This window comes from Macrobrachium nipponense, chromosome 27 (assembly GCF_015104395.2).
Source record: "Macrobrachium nipponense isolate FS-2020 chromosome 27, ASM1510439v2, whole genome shotgun sequence".
Classification (NCBI taxonomy): Eukaryota; Metazoa; Arthropoda; class Malacostraca; order Decapoda; family Palaemonidae; genus Macrobrachium; species Macrobrachium nipponense.
The window spans coordinates 29,184,848-29,205,968 of NC_087216.1; the positions used below are offsets into that span (position 1 = coordinate 29,184,848).

Genomic DNA, 21,121 nt, shown 5'->3' on the forward strand with positions numbered 1-21,121 from the left:
CATTATATATCGTTGTCAAATATCCAAACGAATTAAAAGTTATTTCATGAAAGTGATGAAAAGAAATTTGCGACAGGCTTATGCTACAAATCATTTCGTGAGCGCTACAAGAAATTACGAGTTACGTTCAGGAAAATCTACTCATGTGCTGATTTTAAACTTGCATGAAAGGCAAGTAAAAGAAGGGAGTATGGAATAAAAACCATACTTGCAAAATTAGCGATTCCAAGGATATCCACAGATCGCATTCGGTCATGATCCAAGAAGCAATACATTACTACGACTTTTGAGTCCTTGGCAAATGACAACATCGTTCGAGTTCGGAAGTCGGAACTTCGAACAATTCATATGAAGTTCCTTCGACTGTAGGTGCGTGTAGCATCGTTCTGGGCCGTAGACGTTTAACAGGAGTTTGCAAAGTCATCGTTTTTTCCTCAGAAGTGACGTATTCAATTCATCCATAATCTATCGTAGCACGATTAGTCCTGCTGTGACTTTTTTACGAAATAAAAAACGGTATATCACCCGACAGTTGCCGCTTGAGATGTCTATCGAATGCTGTCACTTCGTTGGTCAAGTTATAATAAACTCTGGGCTTCTGCAAGGTAAGACTGGAACTTAACCAAATCATTACTGATATCGTATAATTGCTCTGGAGATATTCGAATTTTGCTGCAGTCATAACTTTGTGGGCGTTTACCCATAATCTGACATCAGTAACCGCCCAAAATTTACAAGATTTTCAGTAAGGTATACACGGATCTAAATTTAGCTTTGTCATTTCCAGGATGTATTTGGTAGGAGTTCGTCTTTTGAGTTCCTGTTCTAACGGTAAAGCTTCACGCATGATAAAGCTGCTCTCTTTAGCATTAGGTATCTACAAGGTATTTTTTTCGACAATTCTAGTTTGTCATTTTACTTTTTTTTTTATTCATCATTAATTTACTTTTTAAATTTTTGTAATTTTCAATTTTCGTAATTAAATTTGTCGAATTTAATTTAAAATGTTAATTTTTTTCAATTTTTGTAGTAATTATTTTAAAATTTTCATAATTTTATTTTAAATTGCTGTAGTAAATTTACTTTTAATTTGTACATACTGTTCTTAAACACCTTACCTTATCCTCCACCCCTTGAGGGGCGGCGCCCCTGAAGGGATGGAGGAGCCCCCATGTTCTGCATAGTAGGTCGTAAGACCTACTATGCGGGTTCTTGGGTGGTTTTATGCCAGTTTTATGCCAACTAATCAAACTTTCTTTCATTAAGTAATCTATTGTATAGTTTTCTTGTAAGTTCAGACAGGTATTAGGTATTTTAAATGTGCTTGACTACCTCCCACTCGGTTCAAGTTTGCATTAGCTACTTCAGGTTTTAGGAAATTAAGAATGATTATGCCATCAATCGGCAATATTCAGCATAAAATATTAGATTTATGTAAAAGTCTTGGTATGTTTTACTTTAAAACATAGGTTCTTGCAAATTGGTTAAGTCACCATAAGTTTTACCCAATACTCTTTTAAAGGTTTTGTCCGAATTTAAATTCATAAGCGTAAAGTTGGTATTAGAGTTTAATGGAATTTTCAGAGGACCCGAACTTTGTGTTTGCTTTCTCGCAACTGAAAATTTTGGTTGTAGGTGTTATATGTAGCTCCCTAAATGCACGGGTCATTTAAGATAATCCCGTAGCTAATCTCTTACAAATCGTCAAAACCAGGCAAAAGTTTCCCCAAACAGAGATGACATCCACAGTAAGGGAGATGGAATTAAGTTATATTTAGTTTGTCAGTAACTCATAGCTAAGGACTTGAAGCTCTTTACAGAGAAGCACGAAAGTTAGTTTTTTTTTTTTTTAGTTGAGAGTATGGATATTTTCTGCATACAATAATTGACATATCTCTTTACTTTGAGTGGGGTGTAGTAAAGTTAAGTGTTATGCTGGTTAGTTTTTATACTATTAAGTTACTCGTAGCATTAGCAGTGAATTCATGATGCTATCCGTTAACATTGTTTGTTACTCTGTGAACACACTGTCGGTAGTTTCCATTTTATAAACTTAGCAATAGATGGAGCACCTCTAGCTCAGACGCTTTTATATCCTTGAGTTCAGTTTCCTAATGTTTCTCATCCACCGACCAACTTGAGCTGAATGTTCTTTATTATTTACTTCAACGTTAATTACTTGAATGTTACGTATTGTATGCTCATTATTCTGGGATCATAATTTTTTGTGTGTGGATTCTAAATGTGTATTTGCAGGATCCCCCTTTTTGATACACTATATTTCACCTGACGACCACTCTGCTGTACGGGATGAGTGCTGACAGTTTCCCGTATGTTGTTGGCAGTTTTGGTATATACTATGCCTCCTGTGGATTTCTAAGCAACACGTCAATTTCCTGACTGAACTCATTGAAAGTGCAGATGCTACCCAATGATTGATTGATTATAGATACTAAAACTATAGATACTTTTAAAACTATAGATACTAAAGCTGTTGTCAGAATACCTAGGTTATTGACGCCGATGCTAACCTATTGCTGATTTTGTCTGATAGCTTTGCTTTATGTTGGCTCCAAGCGACTTGTCATCATTAATCGTTCTGACTAAATGTATTGCTCTTCCAAATTATAATAGCTTATCATTCTTATTGTACGTGATTATTGTAAATTTGTGCATGGACTTCTCTATTTTTGCATAAATGTGTATATTTATATTTAATTTTTCTAATTGGCATCCAGTGTTTTCAACCTTTGTACATGGAATATATATATGTATTTGCATAAATGTATATTTAATCTAATTTTTCTAATTGGCATCCAGTGTTTTGAACCTGTCGATGACCCATCAAGAGCCAAGGGGAAATCTCTTAACTCATTACCAAAAATCTTAACACGCAGGCAATGAGTGTTTTTCTTTGAACACAGGCCATTGTGTTTTTTTTTCTTTCTTTCTAGGAAGACAATGAGTTTTACTCTGTGAACACAAGCATTTTTTTCTCTATGAACACAAGCCGTGAGTTTTTCTTTATCACAAGCAATGAGTTTTACTAAAAAACAGGCAATAAGTTTGATACTCATGCTCAAGAAATGAGTGACTAGTTAGACTTGAATACTGGCAGTGAATGTTACTCATGAACACTGGCAATAGTTTTGTGATGTTACCAACGAATACTGACAATAGTTTTGTGATGCCATCCATGAACGTGGGCAATTTATTTTCCATGAACCCCGTCAAATGCATGTTAGGCTATCCGTGAACACTTTAGTAAATGGTAATATCGATACAATGCTTATGATGCTGTTCATAATTAAAAAGCCCACACATTCATGCCAACCTTGAATAAGAACAGTGCTTCGTGGGGCTGGTCATAACATAAGCGGGAACTGGGATGCTTCTTTGAACAGTGCGTTGTGGAACTGTCCATGAACACAAGCAGTGAGTATGGGATGCTATCCATCATCAAGGGATGAGTTTTCAATGCTATCCAACAAGGAGTATATGAAATACGCATTAACATACATAATGAGGTTGTGAATACATTATGAGTTGGAAGCAACTGTTGGTACCCATTAATTTAGTGAATGCGATGCTGTTATGAGGGTCAGTGTTCGCCAAGCTATCCATGTCAATCGGGGGCTTGATTGTTTTTGCTCTATACCACCTGAAGTGCTTGAAAGGTCATCAGGCAGTTAATGCATGTACCAGTATACATTTTTAAATACAATACAGTATACACAGTATACTAAGGCAGGAGCTGTCGAGTCTTCTTGTTAATAGCAAAACTGATCTATGATGTATAATTTCCTCCCTAACACAACTTCGTTGCTTTATTTTCAACTTCAGCTGTTTCTTTAACTGTTACATGAATTCGAAAGACCAAAGGTATCTTTGTAAGAATACGACTTTGATCATGGTATGTGGGTTACCTTAATTTTGAATTAGTCGATTTTCAGAAAAGCACGGTTTCTAAGTAATATACAAAATTTTTTAGTTTCCTACGTATAGTGAAAATTTTCAACTTTAAATGGGGCAAAAGCAAAGTAGCATTTGTAAAGTATTTGTTATACAGCCTAAATGCATAATAATCGTGGTATCAAATGCCCGAGATAATCTTGCTCCAGACGGTTACAAGTTTTCAGTTGGTAATCAACATCTTTGGCCATTGATTGGAGTAACTTAGAGAAACGTAACTCACGGTTAATGGTATCGTACCTAGATAAAGTAATATTAAGAGTTAACGTTCCCTCATGGAGTTACCTAGTAACTGCCGTAAGAACATTCTCTGCTGCCATTGTTTTAATAAGTTCACAACTTGCTGAGGAACCAGAATTCAAAAAATGTGTAGACACTGGACGGTTTTGCGAATCTTTCAGTATCAGGCTGATGTTTCTAGAGATCCTAAAAGTAGGCTTCTATTTATTTAAATTCAAATTATCCATGCTGCGCTTTTCATTAAAATCCTGGTAGGTATGTCATTTTTTTTTATCAATAAATAAAAGTTTTCAGCAACTGACGAATTCCTTCGTATTTTTATTGCGGAAAACAAAATATGTTCAGGCTGTTTGACATTATTCACGTGTTGGTGACTACACATGCGAAAGGCATACATCAAATTTTAAACGTAAGCAAATCTGGTTGTGACGACTCAGTTGCTCTTAACTAATTTGTGGGGCAAGCTCAAATCTGACACCATACTAATAAAATAATGTACAGTTCCAGGAGTGCCGTTAAATGTATTGGAAGATAAAAAAAAAAAAAATAAATAAATTGTAAATTGCGTAATTTTGTTACTTTAGAACAATGTGTCAATAGGAGGTAAAACTAAATATCAAATTGTTTCATGAAGCTAGTACAAAAATTATTTTCACTCATTAGTATGAAAATTTGATAATGCAATAATTAGCTTGACTTCCATGGACAAGGGTCTTAAGCTACGCGGTTGAATGCAGGATTCTATGCTGGTGAAAAGAATTTTACGTTATAGATTAGAAGGGGGAGGAGGCGGTCGTTTATCAAACAAATCTGGCTGACCACATACAGCTCTGAAATACAAAATTTCTTTTGCCAAAAATATTTAATTTGTTTTAACGATTTCCGTCGAATAGGTCACCTCGATTCTGAATAACCTCATAGGTCCCAACGCTTTGCTTTTTCCATATAATTTCGTATACCATTCAAGTTGATATGTCACTAATAATAAAAGGTAATGACCATTTATCTTCACAACTAATCTTGAAAACTCCGTAGGGTGGTAGCGCCGTCAGTGCACCTCATGCGATGCACTGTAGGCAAACGTTATAGCTCTTTGCTGCGTCCCTCCGTCCCCTGGCTGCTACAGCTTCCATTCCTTTACTGTACCTAAGTTCGTATTCTCTCATATCTTTCTTTCCGTCATTTCCTATCATTTGTTACATAGTGGAACTGCAAGGTTTTTCTCCAGTTACACCTTTCAACCCTTTCTACTCTCAATTTAACCTTTCAGCGCTGAAGGACCTCATAGGTCCCAGCGTTCGGCCTTGGGCTTAAATGCTATATGCTATTCTAACCATGAAACTAATGTAAAGACTAATAATTCTAAAAACTAGTTGTTAGGATAGTAACTATTACGGATACTATTGGCTTAGTGACTTGTGAATTTGACCCAAATGGGAGAGAAATGAGCAAAAATAGTCGAACTTCGTAATCAGAGACGTTCGGAGGATTTTAAAATGACTGGCATTTGATGTGGAATGTTTCATGTGGATGCATCATATGAAATGGTATTTATGTTAATGGGCCTCTTTCATGACTCTCGTTTCTGCTTATAACGGAAATGAAAACTACTGAATGGATTTGTAAATTAGAGAATGAAGTAAAACGCAGGTTATAAAAAATTTATTGGTACATAGGCCTCATATTTTACAAATGAATGCACAATGAGGTTTTTAATAAACTGGTTGCTCTAGAACAGAATGGCTGTGGTGAAATGTTATTGCTTTTTTAATACGTTTAGTTAATTGTAAAGAAATGAATCTGAGAAACTGGTAACAGGCACGAACATTAGGCATAATTGTGAAAGAAGTACCTACAATTATGGAGGTTAGTTACCAGGATGTCTTAGTTTATTTTGAAAAAGTTAAACGCCACTAAGGGGTTTCATTACAAAACCACATCTCGGGATGCCGGCAAGTCTATTTTTACGCAAACCGTGCCGTCGTTGAATATGGGTGGTGATATAAAGGTCAATAGATTTACTAGGCGAGCTTAATCGTAAAACGTTCTTTGAAGGGAAAAGCCAAAAAGGGAAAGAACGAGTTGAGGAATTGGAATTGTAATCTAGAATTTAGGCCAAAAACCAAACGCTATGACCTATGAAGTCATTCAGAGCTGAAAGGGAACAGTAAGGTGTGAAAAATGTAACTTGAGGAAAACCTCCCAGCTGCACTGTGAAACAATTGTTAAAGAGAGTAGAGAGTCAGAAGGGAGGCTGAGAAAAAGGAATGAAATACGTTGCAGTTAAGGCCCCAAGGGACGCTGCAAAGAACCTTCAGAAATGCCTTACAGTGCGCCACGTGAGATGCACTGACGGCACTACCCACCTGCGGGAGAGTTGAGGATCTGCTTAAGCTGATTATGGCCGACTCAATATAGAATTGATTAGGCCGAGAATGATAGACCAGAAGTTAGGGCGAGGAGGTGAAGAGCGAAAACAAATTGCTTAGGCCGAGGAATAACATCAACAAGCATAAACCCTTCGGCCCCTAATGGCAACCCTTTTCATTTCTTTCACTGTACCTCCATTCATATTCTCTTTCTTCCATCTTACTCTCCACCCTCTCCTAACAATTGTTTCCTAGTGCAGCTGCGAGGCTTTCCTCCTGTTACGCCTTTTATACCTTCTTAATGACTGCCAATTTCCGCTTCACAGTTGAATGACCTCACGGGTTCCAGCGATTGGCCTTTGACCTAAATTCTATATTCCGATTCCAATTCAACAAGCACAAACAGCAATATACGTGACTATGCATGACAATAAGGAATGCTGGTTTGCGTTTATAGTTTACGGAATGAAAACCTTCAGGTAGGGAACCGTGTGACCTTTTGGCATCTAGGCTCCGTAGGGGGTTAGTGCTGTCAGTGTACCGAACGTGGTACACTGTAGGCATATATATATACTCGTTATATATATTGCAATTCTACAATGGTCCCGTGGGTGAAGTATATAAGAGATCCTCACGTGAAAATGAAAGGAAGAGGTACGTACCTCCTCCTCTCATATTCATGTAAGAATATTTTTTATACACACACACACACACACAGTATATATATATATATATATATATATATATATATATATATATAATATATATATATATATCCAAACAGCGGTGGCCACAGCCGGATATACATCAATGAGGAGAAGGACATAAAGACTTGATAAAAGGGTCAATTTATTCCCGACGTTTCATAATGTCTTCATTACATTTTCGAGGGTGTACAAAATAGATAACATAAAATAAATTACAATAAAGCTAAGAAATTGAGATTTAAAAGTTGCACAATGATTACAAACTTAAAATATTAAAAATACTAAAAAGACACCTTTAAAAACAAAAAACTTAAACTAAACGGACAAAATTATTAAAACAAGTAAAATAATAATAATAATAAAAATAGTTTTACTTTATTTTTATTATTTTAAAACAATGTAAAAAAAATAATAAGAAATATTCAAGTAAAGTAAAATAAAGTTTTACTTTATTTTACTTTACTTGAATATTTTTTTTTTTTTACTTGTTCTAATAACTTTTGTCCTGTTTAGTTTACGTTTTTTGTTTTTTTTTTAAAAGTATCTTTTAGTATTTTTAATATTTTAAGTTTGTAATCATTGTGCAACTTTTAAATCTCAATTTCTTAGCTTTATTGTAATTTATTTTATGCTATCTATTTTGTACAGCCCTAGAAAATGTAATGAAGACATTACGAAACGTCGGGAATAAATTGACCCTTTTATCAAGTCTTTATGTCCTTCTCCTCATTGATGTGTATGTATATATATATATATATATATATATATATATATATATATATATATATATATATAGAGAGAGAGAAGAGAGATGAGCAGAGAGAGAGAGAGACGCCGGGAGAGAGAGAGAGAGAGAGTATTTATTTACAAGGCTTCCCAGGACTTATTTTATATACAACATTGTTTGTGTCGGCTAAAATTCTAGTGTTATGCATTAACATGCATGCATGACATGTGTATGTCTGGCACGATTATAGACCTTAGTGGGAAGCCCCTAAAACCAAAGTGTCATCCTGATTGGTTGAATATTTCCAGGGTTACGAAGGGACAAAGTCGAGGTTTTTGTGTACTCAGGGTGGCTGGACTTGACTAACCGACATCCTACCATAGCAGAAGATAATTCGGTTTTTGACCTGCTTATCCTCATTTCTCTATCCTCCGATCATACATCGATATAAAAGAAACTCAGATATATCATTGTATATGCAAGTGAATACGTGCTTTTACTATAAAGTATATTCATACCTTGTGCCCCTTAAACTAAACGCTTATAAATGCCTATTTTAACAGTTCGCTGCCTAATTTAATAGTTCAAACAAAGACACACCTTAAATTATCACACTAAAATAATTCAGTATCACTTCAAACAAAAAACACCACCAGACCATCATCCAAAAACACCAAGTAATCTTACAATACCATCCTACAACGGTTATAAGTATATAGTACACCCCTAAAACGCTTGTGGCGATGATTTATTCATCTTAAACTATGAATATTATGTAAACACAGCAAAATATCCATACAGGTTTACGATCTCTAATCCGTAATTCTAAAAACCGAAATATTTTCTGGAGAAAAGTAAACAGTACAATATGTTTATAATAATAGTGATGATTTAGATAAAGGTGTTTTGCTTGCCGCAACCAATTAAGAGTATTTTGCATGTATTAGCATCATATTGTTACGGTATTACAGAATATAAACATTGCCAACGTACGACATTTGCATTTGATATTGTTTACATTCTCAAAATCTGGGCTGATTGAAAACTACCAAGACCATCGGTGGTCTTGGTACTACCGACAGCCTCACTATTGCCATTAGTTGCTAGAAGAAACAAAATTCGGAGGTACTTTTTCTTGTAAATAAACAAAGTTGGGGTTAAAACGTACGCATTCATTACCTTATTGTAAAAGCACTACGTACGATTTCATAGTTCGGACATTACTTTCGCCCATTCCAAAACGTTTTACAGCCTGTCCCTTATTCCTTTTAGTCAGCCTCGGCCATAACCTGCAGTTTTAATTTATGAAGGATGAATAATAAAAAAAATAGTATATTTTCACTTATGAAAGTCACCATTGAGAGTCTCGATTCGGTTGTTCATGTCGGTACGGGTTGACAAAACTTCGTCCGTAATTCTAAAAACCGGAATTTTTATAGTGTAGGATGGAGCATCATCATAAGTATAGCGTTCGATGAAATGCAGAGAGAGAGAGAGAGAGAGAGAGAGAGAGAGAGAGAGAGAGAGAGAGAGAGAGAGAGAGAGAGAATTGCCACAGTTAGGTTGTAAACCAACATATCGATTTGCAAAGGTCGACTAATAATTGTATAGAGAATAATGATCATTTTGATAAAACTGTTGTTTTACTGTATTTAATCATATTGCATGTATTATTGTCTTATTATCGTATTACAAAGTATAAACAGAGCGATCATGTGCCATCTACATTCTGGTTTTGTTGGCATTCATGAAATCATCAGCTGATTGCGTTTTACCAACATCATCACTGTCTTTAGTTACCGAATGAAACTCAATTCAGAGACGTTTCTTTCTTAGATTATCAAGTCTGGGTTAAAAAAAAAACTGAAAATACTTTATTTATACAGACAGTAAATTAAATGAAGTACATGTGTGATTTGTCAGTTTCAGGCATTGCCTTTGACTCCAAATCGTTTTGTAGTCTGCTCATTATTCGTTTCTTTAACCACAGATATATAATACCTGCTGCTTCAAGTTAGTAGCATAACTTTCTTAACACCTTCTCCTTTGTGTGACGGATGAATAAAAATGTATTTGATTATTACTTATGGAATTACATTGAAAACAAAGTAAGTTTTTAACAAGACAACTGTAACGCAACGCTTAGTAAATGTGTGTTAGTTACGGTAACTAACATCAGCAAAAAGCTGTTCATTAATGTAAATTGCAGGACAGTAAAAGCTTTAACATGTTTTTAGAGCTGAAAGCAATGCAATAGAATAAAGAAACTGTAACAACAATGCAAAGGATGCTGATAAGCGACTGGTGTACTAGACCGCCTGATTTGAAATTAAACAGAAAAACAGGAGGGTGTAAAATCAGACGGAAGCAAGACTATGAACGGAGGCACGGTAAAAAGGAATAAAAGAAGTTGCAGCTAGGGGCCGAAGAGACTCTGTAAAGACCCTTACGTAATGCCTACAGTACACCAAGTGAGGTGCACTGATGGGACTACCAGATAATAATATAATATATATACCTATATAATATAGCTACGTATATGTAGTATGTAACTATGTATATATATATATATATATATATATATATATATATATATATATATATATATATATATATATATATATATATACACAGGGTGGGCCAAAAGTAGCCTCACAGTTAAAACAGGTAATACGCAGTACATTTATTTTTATTAAACGCATAAAATTTTTCAGACATGAATAAGTGGCATATTTAAGAATGAGTGACATGAAAAGGATAAAAATAAGTAGCATGTATTAACGGCACAGTATTAATTTTCTATTGAAGAGTACTTTGAATGAGAAACAGTTCATGAAGTAACTGTGAGGCTACTTTTGGCCCACCCTGTATATATATTAATATTATATATATTATATATAATATACTATATATATATATATATATATAATATATAAATATATATATATAGATATATATATATATTTATATATATTATATATTATATATATATATTATATTAATAATATTATATTATATATAACACATATATACGGATGATATTTCAAGGTGAGATAACTTCTAGCTACTAGCCCTGAAGAATTATATAATTTCAATTCTTCTCATACGTAAATCTGTCGATTTCAAATAAACTTTGCAGAGCAGGAACAGATCATCCATACCATCATAGCATAGTGTTTAAGCGTTCATTGCATTATAGGCTGATATTTACGCATTTCCCTTACCATAGGCACATTCATAATGCAACTGCAGAATCCTATGCATGTATGTATACGTGTGTATATATATACATTAAGTGTATACATATAAGTGTATTCATATATTATTATTAAGTTTATGAACTTGCATTTGATAATATTGTTTGTTATTATTACTGATCGTGATGCAGAGAGGCGTATAGTACACCTTTTTTATGTTACATACACATATGTATGTATATACTATATATATATATATTATATATAATAATATATATATATATATATATATTATTCATATATATAGATAGACATATTTGTGTGCCCTATAGCATGAAAAAAGGCCTACTTCTCACGTCTCTGCATAACGATAAGTAATATTAACAAACAGTATTGGTATCCAATCCACGTTCATAGATTGACTAATAATACATTCATTATTCTCTTTCCATGACTACTGATATAAATCTCTTCGTACCCAGTATAAATCTATCGGCAATCCTATAGCAGCACTCCATCCCTTTACATCGCGCATGAAGTTATAACTATTTCTCACTCTTTCATTAATAGGCCTACTTTCAACTTGGCAATTTATGTCTGGGCTCTGTAGGCTTCATTACCACGTTAGGGTACGTCCTAATCTCCATCCTTCGTAAACGTGAATCATTCAGGCGATAATCAGATAGCCAGATACAATGGCAAGGAGCCGCACATCCTTAACCTCTAATGAAACAGTAGGCCTACCACAATGATATATGAGCAACCCCTGGCGTGCTAGATTCATTCTCCACGCAGACTTGTCACTGCCAGTGTCCGGATGTACAATCATAACTAAGGCTCCTCACTAGACACTTGATCCTTTGCCTCCATTTCCTCTAGGATCTATCTTGTCTCTTTTTTTTTTCAAAACAGACAGCGTAAAACACATTCACAAACATAATTAATATATATATATATATATATATATATATATATATATATGTGTGTGTGTGTGTGTGTGTGTGTGTGTGTGTTGTATATATATATATATATATATATATAGTATATGTATATATAGTACGTATGTATATATATGTATGTATAATTATATATATTATTATATATATATATATATATATATATATATATATATATATATATATATATATAATACCTTACCCTCCCAAATTTTCCAAATGACGAAAACCGGCAACAGCCACTTTGCTCACGCTACCAAAGTTTCTATAGACTCTCCAGGTCACTTCCCAATCTTTTTGTACACACACTGCTACTTTTCAAGCTTCACATGTTCTGTAATTCTCCTCTTCCCTCATCCGACCATCATTCACTACAATTACTCCTAAAAAAACCATAACACTGAATCCATCCATTCTTCCACCGTCCACATCAAAATTCATTGTACCATGTACCTGGTTTCTATTTCCTTTTATTAATATGTACCCTAAACAGTCTCCTCTCATATGCTTTCTCTAGTTACTTCTCTTCATTATCCCCAATTAGTTCAGCACTGTACCATTCGCAGATACCAACCATTCAACACTCCATTTATGATTCCGTTTAGAGAAACTTTGCACCTATATTTACTTGTGCTTTCCTTTATTTCTTATTGCATTCCATACATGGGGACATAGGTAACAAGCAGTCTCATACTCATCTCTATTCAAAACAGGTCACTTTTGTCTGCATAATCCAATACATGCTTCACTAAAATAATGTAACTCCTAATAACTTAACTTGTCTACTGTAACATATATACTCAATCATTCCAGCTTTTCCTACGTCCATATATAAAACAACTTTTTTAAAATCAAATACAAAGCTCGCATGACTACTCTTGTCTTGACCCAAAGTCCATCCCTTATTAATCCTTACTGTCATCTACTTACATAATTAAGATCCTACCATATATTATGTTTCCAAGTAAACTAAGAAACGTTATATGTACTATTACCATTCTCACGGCTGATTTATAGTCCTTACCTTTATAATGGAACAACACTTTTTCTCATCCCTGCCTTCGGAACTTCGGAATCCTCCCTACTTCAAACTTGACACATCCTGGTCGACCACTAAAACCACACTGACACGACCATACTGCATCATCTCAGCTGTCATTTCATCAGTTCCTCGTGTCATTCAATTCCTCAACCTCTTCCCAGCCCTCCTCATAACCTCGACAGTCAGTCACTCCTCCAAGCATTCTCAGTCTTGCACTAACCTTTGTACTCACGCGCCACTCAGCTCTGCCTCTCTTCCATCTCCCACATTCAACAAACCTCGAGAGCACTCACTCCATCGATGAAGGACTGCATTCACCCCGTCAGTACCTCTTCATCTACATATTTCATTTGAAATCCACGCGCTCATTTAGCTCTCTCGCTATATTTTATTCTTCCTTAACTTTTTGCACATTCTCTCACTTTTTTCCCATTTCCTTCCTTCTGGAATATTCTATTCATCCTCTATTTTGTCTTGAAGTTGCACCTCAAATATTCTTTTGCCCACTCAGCATTTCATTTCATCACAGTATGTTAAAAGTTCACCACCTCATCATGTTAAAATAAGTCGAACATCAAACTTTATAGGTAAATGTGACGAATTGTTGCTAGATAAAGGCAAACGATGCTGCATTTTACCAATAAAAAAAATAATAAAAACATCAGGTATCCTTAATTCATTTTTCCCATGCAAAAGCATGATAAATTCCCTTTCCATTAATACACAGATATATGTTATTATTACCAGAATACGAATCACAGTATATATAACTTTAATTTCTGTTGGCGCATGTACTATTAGAGATATATTATCAAAATTAACTTCATTCATTTTACCCAAATATTTTTTCTAGCATAGAGAAAGGCCCATTTCCGACTACGTTTGTCAACATCCAGAAAGCACTGGACGTGCACAAATACTGTACTTAATGTATCTAATACAAGAGCAATGCCATTGCAGGTTTATTTAAATTCCACTTACATTTTAGATGGCATGGGTACGTAGATACATAAGTACCAACTCAACGAGCATACATAAATATACACACGCATGCACACATATACACACACTACATGTATATATATACATACATATATATATATATATATATATATATATATATATATATATATATATATATATATATATATATCATTTGGGGGTAATCATGGTGCAGTGGTCTAGACACATTTGCTTCAACAGCAGATGGTGTCTGGTTCCATCTGTGAGCGGGCCGGAACACTGGCTGATTTTGTGGATTCTCATTTTATGCCAGCAACTGAACAAACACCCTTGAAGCCTTTAAAAGAGAGAGAGAGAAAAAACTATCGGTGTCATACATTTAGTTCGTAAAAAGTTTACAGGTTAGTTAAAATTAGAAATGGGAGCATTATCAGAATGCGATTAGCCCCGCTATCAACAACACTAAAAACAAGTAAAAAATGCACCTTAGTTTCTTCGGCGCAATCGAGTTTTCTTACAACATATAATGCTGTATAAAACTCTCAGCCACGGCCCATAAAACTTCAACCACGGCCCGGTGGTGGCCTGTGACGTTCCCGTGCCAGAGGCACTATAATGGCGAACTTTAACGTTAAATATAATAATAAAAAAAAACTACTGAAGCTAGACGGCTGCAATTTAGTATGTTTGATGGCTGAAAAGTGGATAATCAACATTCCAATTTGCAGCCCTCTACCCTCAGTGGTTTTTTTAAGAACTGGGGGGCGGACAGAAAAAGTGTGAACGGACAGACAAAGCCGGCACAATAGTTTTCTTTACAGAAAACTAAAAAGTATCTTTAATCACGAACTGAATGCAAGAAAGCAAGATATCAACAATTCGCACAAAGCAGAGAATCCGTTTGATTCTCTCAAAGGAGATCTAAGCTCTTCCAGTTATTTATTAACATATTTATATTTGAGTCAGTTTACATAAGCAAACTCTAACATAATTCCACGGTGTAGGGAAAACATAACGCTTCAATTATCCCGCTCTGTGAAAGGAAAGGTATATAAGCAACAGAAAATGTTGTAGCTTAATGCTAGTTTGCGTTTCGTATAAATTAATCACTACATTTTCTGCAAAGTCTAAACAAGCACTAACTTAACATATTTAATGTAATTAAAAACTATATATTCATAATGCATGCAAACTCTTGTATAATGACTGAAACAGCATCCAAGATTAAGAAAATGGTAAGATTACCTATGCGTACCATTTTCATATCATTTTTACAACCCTTATCTATAATGTAAAAATTTACTATATTTTCATAATGCATGCAAACTCTTGGTATTAATGACTGAAACAGCATCCAAGATTAAGAAAATGGTAAGATTACCTATGCGTACCATTTTCATATCATTTTACAACCCTTATCTATAAATGTAAAAATTTACATCATGCATACACATTACGTACACAAACACATTACTGACTCAAACTACCTATAAATTCACGACATGCACATATGCGTATTATTTTCGCATTATCATATTACAGCCAATATTTATGACTATATGCTTAAAAAATCACAGTAGATGCACGTGACTTCATAAATAAGCGAATACCACGGGAAATGATAGTCAGGAATCCAAGCGCTTTCGTCTTTATTCAGACATCGTCAAGGAGCTACCCTTGACGATGGCTGAATAAAGACGAAAGCGCTTGGATTCCTGACTATCATTTCCCGTGGTATTCGCTTATGACTATATGTATAAATTTATGACATGCATACACAAACATATTTCTGAATCATATAAAGTACCTATTTTTCATAGACCTCATTTCAAAATTAATTGTTGGACCGAGACTAAATTTTGTTTCAAGTTGGAATAACTACTTTCATAATGTCAGTTACACCCAAACAGATCTCTGGCTATTTCTGTCCACTTACTCTGTTGGAAGCCTTAATTTTTTTTTCTTTTTTACTCTAGATGAACACGTTTACCATCATTTGTCTGGTCACGTGGATAGGTTGAAAATTTTCAATAAAATAAAAGTGAGCTATATTTGGGCCCATGAGTCCATCCACTCGTAATTACAGAATCGATAACTATTACGCTGAAGGTCCATGATGTCAATACCATTCGGTTAGGAGAGCATGCTTTCATCCTCAGGCAATTCAGAACGTGATACATACTGGCATCTTGTATTAATACTATATATATATATATATATATATATATATATATATATATATATATATATATATATATATATATATATATATATATATATATATATATATATATATATATAAAACCACAAAATGCAACTACATTGCAACCAACTTACAAATATATTGGTTCCCGGGTACAAAATCTACCTGTTACAGTAACACTAATTAAGACAGAAAGGAGAGATTTTCATGAAATGTCTCGGGGTCTTTTATGAGACGAAGGCACATCCATCCCTCAAAACGCCTGATGTTTGACATTTCAGGGCGTGTATCAATAAAAGAAAAAAAATACAGCCTGCTTATATATATAAAGAATGCACTGTTGATACAACACATTTAGAACTTGATTTTGCATCCAATTTCATTCGTACATACCCATCCTCCCACCAACAAACACAAACACACACACATGTATATATACGTATACATATACATTAGGTGACCAAACCGGCGCTGCCAAGGAAAACCTTGCAGATCTCAGACAAATTTTCTTGCACCTTGTACTGACTGTCCATTTTATCAAAATGTTTCAGGGCCGACTGTCCCATTTATCCAGGTATAGCTGTGGTGACCGTCCCTTTTATCCAGAAATTACTGTACTGTCCCTTTCATCCAAATATTATTTGCCTGACTGTCTCTTTTATCCAGATATTACTGTGGTAACTGTCCCTTTTATCCATGACTGAACTGACTTTCCATTTGTCCAGGTGTTACTGTACTGACTGTCCCATTTATCCAGTCATTACTGTACTGACTGTCCCATTTATCCAGTCATTACTATGGTGGCTATTCCATTTATCCAAAGGTTACTATGGTTACTGTCCCTTTTATCCAGGTATTACTGTGCTGACTTGTCCCTTTTATTCAAGTATTACTGTGGTGACTGTCCTATTTACTACCCACTAAATCTAAACACACCCTGCCTTAACTGAAACACCCCACTAAACCTAAGCACACCTTCACTAAAACTAAACAAATCCCCCACTAAACCTAAATAAACCCCCTGCTAAACCTAAACACACCCCTGTTAAACCTTACCACACCCCTATTAAACCTTAACACATCCCCACTAGAACTAAACACACCCCTACTAAACCTAAACACACCCCTGTTAAACCTTAACACATCCCCACTAGAACTAAACACACCCCCACTAAACCTAAATATAAACCTTGATACAAAATTATTAATGACAGGAAAGATAAGCATTTTTTATAGTATATTGGTTTGGTATTGAGTACATGAAATTAAGTACGATAAACCTGTCGAGTTTATTTACTACATAAGTTACAAAGGGAAGGGGGAAGGGGAGGGGGTATTATCTAAGTTGGGTCAAATGATGGACACCTGCCAAATGTCGTCTAGGAGATCGTCAATAGGTTACCACATTAAGTTACATGTAAGTTACAAAGGGAAGGGAGGTGGGGGAATAGGGAAGGTGAAGGGGAAGGGGAAGGGGGAAGGGGTGGGTTTGAAACCTACCCTATTATCCAAGTGGGGTCAAATGATAGCCACGTGCCAAATTTTGTCTAGATCGATCAAGCAGTTACCACATAAGTTACAAAGGGAAGGGGAAGAGGTATGGGTTTGAAACCTACCCCAATATCTAAGTTGAGTCAAATGATGGCCTTGTGCCAAATTTTGTCTAGATCGATCAAGCAGCTCGGATTTCTATAAGGCACAAAGTTACTAATATACATCCAAACATAAGCATTCACTTGTATGTATATATATATATATATATATATATATATATATATATATATATATATATATATATATATATATATATATGATAGAGCTACGACAAGTGAGTTTATCCAGAAAGAAGTAAGACGAGTGTAGGCTATTTGCTATTACAATGGAATCAGTGTGAGGAAATGATTATGTAATTTTCAAAGATGGGGTCATAGGCTTGTAGGTATACTATGGAACGGAGGGGGAATAAAAAAAAAAAGTAGGTGGTGGGATGAGGAAAGATGAGGCTTAGTACAGAAAAACTGATTATTTGAGGCGCAACTGTTGACAATAGTGGAGATTATCATGTCCAGGCATGCAGGAAAATAGGGGATCATGAACAGGAAAATGTGGAAGAAAAATAAAGCAATGAACAAAGATAGCAGCAGCAATATAGGCAACAATCTAAGTAGGATAATTGGTTATTAAATGTTGTCTGATGGGAATATAGCTCAGAGTCAATGGAGTATTTTGAAGAGTCTTAGAATGTGGAGAATAGAACACAGGCCGAACTGAATGGTGCAAGAGTGGAGGGGGTTGTTGTCAGTTTCAGAGTGCTTGTGGAAGTGACTGCTGAGGATATAAAAACTGTAATTAGGAGGCTACAGATTAGGAAGACCCTTATTATCAATTGGGTTAACTTTAAGATAATACTGTAATTAGGAGGCTACAGATTAGGAAGACCCTTATTATCAATTGGGTTAACTGTAAGATAATAAACATGGCGGCGAAGTGAGACTGAGTGGCTGAACAAGAGATGTGGAAAAGAACATTCATTCCTTTGTACAAGGGTTGGGGTGATGAAGGTGACTGTAACAATTATAATAGCATAGCCAAACATTACTTAGTACACCAGTGAAGACAGCTGACAGAAAGGGACTGGCAGCTTAAGAACAATACGGGTTTTAGATAAGGAAGTGTGTGCAAAGATCACGTGTTTGTTATGAATATTTCTGTGCTTGAAAGCTTAAAAGAAGAGGGAAAAGTTACTTATGGCATTTACGAATTCACAAGCTTATGACAGAGCTGATCAAGTAGAAGTGTGGAGGAGGATGCCGATTATGTATAATAGAAAACTGATGAGTTAAAAGTTTTATAACACACGCAAAGGGTGCAATAAAATATTTTGACACGCGAATGACTGGTTTATAAAATAACGAGGGTCTCTAAGACAAGGGAGAATTGTCTCTGTGCCTGGAGTGATGCAAAGTGTCGTGGATGGAGTGTAGAACAGTTAATGTTTGCAAAGGATACAATAGCTAATGGAACGGATTGGCTAAAGGAAGCTACGGAATCCAGTGAAATATTTTCGAGAAAGTCAAGAGGAAATATGAGCAAGAGTAAGGTTATGGAACAGGAAAATGAAATAATAAATCGCAATAAGACTGGAAAGAGTATGGATCAATATAAGCCTAATGGATGGTAGGATGAGGTAAATAGTGAATCACAGGATAGGTCAAGCAAGAAAGGCAACAGGATGTGAGCAAAATATTGGAAAAATGAAAGTGGCTATAGAGGCCAATATAAGAATGTATGAGGGACTGAAGAAGCAACTACTCTTTATATACGTGAAGTGTGTACGTTAAATGCAAGTGAAAGACAAACAGGGTTGAAACTGTAAAGTTAAATACTGAAGCATATGGGACATGAGAGTTGAAAGGATGAGAACTGTGGAGAAGCATAAAGTGAAAAAAAAAATATTTATAATAACCGGAAGGATGAATCAAGAGTAAATGTGGTTTTGTTATGCGGGGGAAAAAATGAATGAAAATACATTGAGGATACGACTGTAAAATTCCAAAGTGGTGGAGGAATGAATAGAGGAAGACCTCAAAAGTATGAACTGAGATATTGGCGAGAAAGGGCCTTAGTATCCTAGACAAAAGTGTGTGTATGGAAGACAGATGTGAATGGCAGTGTTTGTGGGGCAAGGTCCAGTGAACTACTGATAAACCTTTTGTGCTGATGTGTGCAGCAACTGCTAATGTGTAAACTTTCTGTACATGTGTTCATCCATGATTCACCATTTCAAGTCTTAACGGTCTTGCGGGTTTTTGGCAAGTCGTCCCATGATAGGGCACATGACTATATTGAAAAAATCTTGTACTACATATCTATACTCGGAGAGGGGATGTTATACTTTCAGAAATATAACTCTTCTGTTTCCCATCTTTTATCTATATGGGTATATAATAAAATGTCCATAAACATAGTTCTTTTCTCTAGACCTAGGTGACCAAAGTCAGTTTATTGTTGTTTCTAAACCTGGCCATGGTTCGAATCCTGGCAGAGGCAGGGGAACTTGTTGATTATGATTTCCCTTGGGTGCAAGTAGACTAGCATCCGACCTCTGCTAATTTTAATTATTCATGCAAAAAACTAGACTCGCTGATCGAACGGCGCTGAATAGCAGCACATATATTACGGACGGTAACGCCCTGCTAGACCTACACATTACATGAAAGGTGAGCATTAATAACTGGGTAAGATATTGTATCAATAGTTTGTCATTTTATGTAAACTAAGGAATAGATTTTAGCGAGAGAGAAAGAGAGCGTAGGAGCCCAAGGTCCACCGGCCGTTCCGATGTTGGGAGGCGTGGCGAGTCCCATGTGTAGTAGGTACTGTAATCAATATTCGGAAATTATAGCGGGTAAAATACCTTTACATTGTAAATCTACGCTAAAGACATGGCGGAACCCTACAATTTATTTCGAATGCAACAATATCGATTATGATCTGTGCGAGAATTCAACAGAAATAGCATTGGCCTAGGTCTAGAGCTCTCTGGAATACCTCTCTCTTGCAAGTGTTAAAAGCAACATACAAACGAACATTCAAGTGTGTAATTATACATGACAAACAGTTTGCTCTAACAACAGTCCTAATGCTCTCCACTTATCTGCCAACTTTGTCCAATGCATGCAGGTGATGATACAAAATCATGCAAAAACGGCATTTTCTCTCATTACCCTTCGACAAATAAAATT

General features: G+C 35.3%; 1 long non-coding RNA gene across 1 annotated transcript; it reads left to right on the forward strand.

Moving 5' to 3' along the window:
* The first annotated feature begins 371 nt into the window (after positions 1-371).
* Positions 372-2,454, forward strand: LOC135200577 (uncharacterized). The gene is made up of 3 exons (XR_010311322.1): positions 372-605; positions 788-873; positions 2,257-2,454. It is a non-coding gene; the product is annotated as an uncharacterized LOC135200577 (long non-coding RNA).
* Positions 2,455-21,121: the final 18,667 nt, after the last annotated feature.